Below are 7,048 nucleotides of genomic sequence, written 5' to 3'. Positions count from 1 at the left end.
TCCCGCAGAAGCACATATGGAACAATCATGTCCCATTTAAGGTATGTTTTTTCTATTGGACTGCTGCTTTGGATAAAATCTCTACGCAAGACTCGCTTCAGAGAAGAAACTTCTCCTTGGCAAGTAAGTGTCCGATGTGCAAGGTTACTACAGAATCATCGGCTCATCTATTACTGCATTGCCCATTCGCCCGACAAATATGGTTACTGCTCACCCCCTCTTACTTCACATGGAATCCTCCAAACTCAGTTCTACAATTAGCATCCTCTTGGTCCAAATGAGGAATACGTGGCCCAGCTAAACAAGTATGGGACATGCTTCCGGCAGCTGTATTTTGGTTATTATGGGACGAAAAAAATAAGTGAATTTTCGAGGACAAGGAAAGATCACCCTTTCAAGTTAGTGTGGAGGTAAAGGAAGCCATTCTATCTTGGAGTAATGCTTTCAACAGGGACTTTAATTTTAGATTAGACTGGTGTATCTTCTCTTGGGAGAGTTTATTTCACTAAAATCTCCATCAATCTCTTACAATTCTGTTGAATTATATCCTTTTTGTTCTTCTTACTTGTAACTTTTTGTACACAGTTTTCTTTCTTCTTTAATAAAATCCTTTCTTTCTCGATCAAAAAAAATAAAAAATTAACGTGAATCAAGGAACTGCATGTAGACTACTGGATTAGTTGTCATTTCCAAATCCATGGATAGCGGTTATGGTAACTTAATTTATAAATATTACTCTGTTTCCTTTTTCAGTATTATACTTTCAATCTCGGCTCACTTCGCGTGATCAAGAGATGGTAAGAAGTATAATATATATGGGAATAACGTGATTTGAAATTATAGTAATCGGTTTTATGATGTAATTATTGAAAAATTTGACTGTAAAAAGATCAATCAATATCGAGACTAACGTGATTGATGTATTTGATATATAAATAATATATGTGTATCTTAATGCAACTATATGTAGAGATCATAGTCATCTCTGTTACTCTGTATATATCTTGCTGTAATTATTTTCATATATTCCAGCTCTTTTATTTTCTCTAACCTTCGCAAACAAAAGAAACATAGATAGGGATACAGATACTCGATTTGCAAAAGCCAAGTACTGAGAAAAATATAGGATGGGATTTAGTTTCGTTGCCATTTTCGGTTTTTCTTTTAATCCATTACCATGGAGGACTGATACCTCATAAATCCATGGTGACAATCATATTTCAGTTGATAAAAGAAACCTAGTTGATAAAACCTATCATATCATACAAGGGGTCGCCTAGGGCGCCTTAGGCGCGCCTAGGAGCTAAGGCGTGAGGGGACCGGCTTGGCGCCTCGCCTAGCCTAGCGCCTTATACAACATAGCCTGTTAATACTTCAGAAAAATATGAAGCCGATACTCCTAATATCTATCGCTGGAGTATACTGTCTCTGTCTGTTAAAAACATTTGATAATTGTGATGGGTAAATCTAGAATTATCTAGATAGCTGACTATAAACTCCCATGGGCTTATCTCAATGCAAAGGCCCAGTCTAGAGATATCTAGACTCTTTTAAGATAAAAAAGAGTGCAAGCCCATTCTAGAGTCTTCTGAGACATTTTCCATCATGTGTATCTAGAGAATTCTTTCTCTAGAATGATCTAGGTCAATTAGTTCTAGAAATTTCCGAGTCTAGAGTATTCTTAGTAGTTGGTCATGAAGTAGTATAAATAGAAGTAAATGTTGGCCTTTGTGGTCATCCACAACTCAAGTGAGTGAGTAAGTAGTAAGAGTGAGAGCTAATAGAAAGAGCCAAAGAGCCTTTGTAAAACAGAGAGTGTAACTCAAAGTTGCTACACAAAATTCTCTTGTAACATTTTCATTTCCTTAATCAATCAAAGCCTCATTCAAATAACCAACCTTGTTTCCTAAATCATTTCCATAAACCCATCACAATTCCGCACTGCGCCAACAAATTTGGTATCAGAGCAAACCTAACCCAGTAGTCCTAAAACTCTACCCATGGCAATTAACCAAAGTATTCAAGGTTTCAATTATGCCCAAAGTCTAATTCCAATTTTTGATGGTGAGAGTTATGATTATTGGAGTTTACAAATGAAAACATTATTCATTTCACAGGACTTATGGGATTTTGTAGAAGATGGTTATAAGGTACCCGAGTCGGCAGAAGCTCTATCGTCATGGACGGATGCAGAGAAAAAGGAGTACAAGGAAAACATGAAGAAGGATGCTAAAGCACTACTATTTCTACAACAAGGGGTAAGCAAAACTATTTTTCCTCGAATTTCGGTGGCGAAAACTTCGAAGGAGACCTGTAATATTCTCAAAAAGTAGCATTCCAAGGATCAGAAAAGGTAATCTCCATTAAACTACAAAATTTATGGCGAGATTTTGATAATTTACTTATGAAAGAAAATGAAACTATCCAGAATTTCTTTTCAAGAGTTACTGGTATAGTAAATCAAATTAGTAGGGAGATACCATAGAAAATAAAAGAGTTGTAGAAAAGATTTGAAGGAGCTTACCGTTCAAATTCGATCACATCGTCGCTGCCATTGAAGAGTCCAAAAAATTTATCGACTCTCTCGGTACACGAATTAATGGGTTCACTCGAGGCGCACGAGAAAAGGATAAATAGGTTCGCGGAGCAACCATTGGAGCAGGCGTTTCAATCAAAAATAAATTTCAGTGAAAAGAAAAATACGGAAGACAGAAAAGAAAGCTCCAGAGGGGGATCATCATCAACATCACCTCACGAGAAAGGGTCGACATCAAATCAAGGGCCCAAAAATTTCTACCGCGGACGTGGAAGAGGAAAAGGAGGTTATAGCAACAACAACCAAAGGTACGGAAAAAATTACTCCTCAAATCTCCGATGCAATGTTTGCAAAAAGTTTGGCCATGCAACTGAAAATTGCAAGTACAAGTGCACCAAATGTGATAACTTAAATCACATGGAAAAAGATTGTTGGCTTAAAAATAATGAAGCCAACTATTCCGAGAAAAATGATTCTCAAAATCAAGTATTTTATTCCTGCCTCACCTCGCAACAAGAAGCGCAAGGTATATGGTATGTCGACAGCGGATGCAGCAGCCATATGACAGGAAACAAAGAATATTTCGTAAAATTGGAGGAGAGATTCCACCGGTCAAGCTCGGAGATGGAAAGTTCCAGAATGTTGAAGGAAGAGGAGTCATATCCGTACGTACAAGGTCAGGTAAAACTCGATACATATCTGATGTTTCCTGGCCTAGCTCAAAATTTATTAAGTGTTGGACAACTTATAAGAAAAGGGTACTCACTACATTTCGAAGACGGAGAATGCACAATTTATGAAAATTAATAAACAATTGGTGGCAAAAGTAAAAATGTCAGGAAATTTTGTCTTTCCTTATCTATGCCATCAATTGAAAATTGTGCAATGAGTACCAATCATATGATGAATGCAAGCTATGGCATTGAGATACGGGCATCTCAACTACAGATCCTTGAAGGTTCTAAAATCAAAGAACATGGTAATTGGTCTTCCAATATCAACGGTGGAGATAAAATATGTGAAGGTTGTATTCTTGGGAAGTTCCATAGACTTCCATTACAAACAATCGTGGAGAGCAAGAAGGCCCCTCGAATTGGTGCACGCCGATATCTGCGGTCCGACAAGAACAACTTCACTCAACAACAGAAGATTTTTCTCCTATTCGTGGATGATTATACCAGGATGATGTGGGTGTATTCTCGAGCAAAAGTCCGAGGCATTCCTAAATTCCTAGAGTTCAAGGCGTTGGCAGAGAAGCAAAGTGGTCACCAATAAAGTTTTCCGTACAGACCGTGGTGGAGAATTTACCTCAAATGAGTTTATCAACTACTGCAAAGAAAACGGTATTAAGAAGGAGCTTACCGTCCGATACACTCCACAACAAAACGGCGTCGCGGAAAAAAAAATCGTACGATCGTGGAAATGGCTCGCAGCGTTGAAAGCAAGGAAGCTACCCAACAGTTACTGGGCAAGCAGTCAACACGGCGGTCTACATCCTTAATCGTTCGCCAACAAAAGCAGTTCTCAACAAAACTCCATATGAAGCTTGGCATAAAAAAAGCCCGAGGTAACTTCTTTCAGAATTTTGGTTGCGTAGCATACTCACATATTCCATCCCAACATAGAGAAAAGTTCGATGAAAAAGGAGAAAAGCTATATTCATCGGATACAGCGAAGAGTCTAAAGCTATAGACTTCTAAAGCCAGATACAAAGGAACTGGTAATTTCAAGAGATGTTATTTTGATGAATTCAAATCATGGGATTGGAATGATGAAGCAGACAACACGAGTTCCACTACTCATCGAAGACGAGCCAGATCACACGTCAAGAAGAAAGTACTCCACCAGCAAGCCCGATCTCCTAGTCCAACACAACAAAGTCCAAGTTCATCGGAAGCAAGTGCCCCACCTAGAAAGGTGCGTTCCCTAAGAGATATTTATGATACATCTAATTGTGCATTTATAGCACTAGAACCTCAAAAAAAATATGAGGAAGCGGCAAAAGAAGAAAAATGGAGAATGCCATGGACGAAGAAATGCGAGTGATCGAGAAAAATAAGACATGGGAGCTTGTCAATCAGCCAATTGATAAAGAAATAATTGGTCTGAAATGGGTCTACAAGACAAAGTATAATGAAGACGGTTCAATTCAAAAACAAAGGCAAGGCTAGTTGCAAAAGGATATTCCCAGCAACCAGGAATTGACTACTACGAGACATTCGCCCCAGTCACTCGCATGGAAACAATCCGAATGGTGTTAGCTTTGGCAGCTCAACTAAAAATGAAGGTCTACCAATTGGATGTAAAGTCGACGTTCCTAAACAGAGAACTTGAAGAAGAGGTGTACATCGAACAGCCTCAAGGATATGTCCGCAAAGAAAAAGAAAAAATGGTATATCGTCTCCACAAAGCACTATATGGTCTCAAGCAAGCACCGCGTGCATGGAACAACAAAATCGACAAGTATTTACGAGATAATGGATTTGAGAAAAGTCCAAGTGAGCCATCACTCTACATCAAAAAACAAGGTACAGATTTTCTAATCGTCTGTCTCTACGTCGATGATTTAATTTATGCCAGTACAAAACAAGAGATGGCAGAAAAATTTAAGAAGGAGATGATGAAAGAATATGAGATGACAGACTTAGGACTTATGCGATATTTTCTTGGGATTCAAGTAAAACAATCTCCAGAAGAAATATTCATCTCCCAAGAAAAATATGCAGAAGACTTACTGAAAAGGTTCAACATGATGGATTGCAAACCACTTGCAACTCTAATGGGTACCAATGAGAAATTGGTAAAAAATGATGGAGCGACAAAAGTTGATCCAACCTTATTCAGAAGTCTAGTCGGCTCACTGATATACTTAACAAATACAAGGCCAGATATCGTCAATGCAACCAGTATTGTTTCTATGTTTATGAGCGAGCCAAGCAAGTTACACTATGCAGCCGCAAAGAGAATTCTTCGGTATATCAAGGGAACAAAGGATTTTGGCATCAAGTATACAAGAGAAAAAGATAATGATTTAATTGGCTTCACAGATAGCGATTGGGCAGGTTCTATTGAAGACCGAAAGAGCACATCAGGCTATGCTTTCTGTATGGGAACAAAAGTTATCTCTTGGAGTTCTAAAAAGCAAAGTACGGTGGAACTATCGTCAGCTGAAGCAGAGTACATAGCATCAACAAGTGCATCATGTGAAGCAGTATGGTTAAGAAGAATAATGACCGACCTACAACAAAAGTAAAAAGAACCAACAACTATCTACTGTGACAATATGTCTACAATTGCAATGACAAAAAATCCAGTGTTCCACGGACGGACGAAGCATATAGAGCTACGACATCACTTCATCAGAGAGTTAGTAGAGAACAAGGAAATCGAGCTCCAATTCTGTCTGATGCAAGAACAAAATGCGGACATTTTCACAAAAGCAGTCACGGTGGATAAATTCAATCATTTTATAGATAAGCTCAACATCACGATTAAGAGGGGGTGTTAAAAACATTTGATAATTGTGATGGTAAATCTAGAATTATCTAGATAGCTAACTATAAACTCCCATGGGATTATCTCAATGCATAGGCCCAGTCTAGAGATATCTAGACTCTTCTAAGATAAAAAGAGTGCAAGCCCATTCTAGAGTCTTCTGAGACATTTTGCATCATGTGTATCTAGAGAATTCTTTCTCTAGAATGATCTAGGTCAATTAGCTCTAGAAATTTCCGAGTCTAGAGTATTCTTATTAGTTGGTCATGAAGTAGTATAAATAGAAGCAAATGTTGGTCTTTGTGGTCATCCACAACTCAAGTGAGTGAGTAAGTAGTAAGAGTGAGATCTAATAGAAAGAGCCAAAGAGCCTTTGTAAAACAGAGAGTGTAACTCAAAGTTGCTACACAAAATTCTCTTGTAACATTTTCATTTCCTTAATAAATCAAAGCCTCACTTTCAAATAACCAACCTTGTTTCCTAAATCATTTCCATAAACCCATCACAATTTCGCATTGCGCCAACACTGTCGTCCAGAAGTATAGAATAGATAAGGCAAATCAGCTAAGAAATTAGTTATACCCAAAACAGAGCAAAAAAAAAATCATTAAATCAAAAAGGAAGAAGGTTAGGGATGATATGAAACATGTGAAGATGATTCAGAGATCTTGGTGGATAAATAATCATCAGATGGGGCTTTCACCCCCACCAAGAGTAGCAAATATTATCCATACATCACTGGCTTTTCATACCTAACCCTAACAACAAATCTAAAAATTGAACAAAACCAAAACACGAGATTCAAAATTGAGCAAAACCCTTTTCATGAATCTAACTAAAAACCCCAAATCCAGTCTGGGTTCTCAACAAATCTAATCAAAATAAACAAAAATGAAAAACAAATCTCGGTTTCACGTAAAGAGAATTGACTAAATACAGTGAAAATGAAAATAAATCACAATCTTAGCCTTTGTATTATCATCATTGATTCAATGTGCAATCACATAACAGAAGATT

General features: G+C 37.7%; 1 non-coding gene across 1 annotated transcript; it reads right to left on the bottom strand.

Moving 5' to 3' along the window:
- Positions 1 to 6,686: 6,686 nt before the first annotated feature.
- LOC113341396 lies at positions 6,687 to 6,775 on the bottom strand. The gene has a single exon (XR_003355918.1). It is a non-coding gene; the product is annotated as a small nucleolar RNA SNORD24 (small nucleolar RNA).
- Positions 6,776 to 7,048: the final 273 nt, after the last annotated feature.

This window comes from Papaver somniferum, chromosome 1, assembly GCF_003573695.1.
Source record: "Papaver somniferum cultivar HN1 chromosome 1, ASM357369v1, whole genome shotgun sequence".
Taxonomy (NCBI): domain Eukaryota; kingdom Viridiplantae; phylum Streptophyta; class Magnoliopsida; order Ranunculales; family Papaveraceae; genus Papaver; species Papaver somniferum.
The sequence above is the reverse complement of the archived record's forward strand: the minus strand, read 5'-3'. Positions and strand labels throughout refer to the sequence as shown.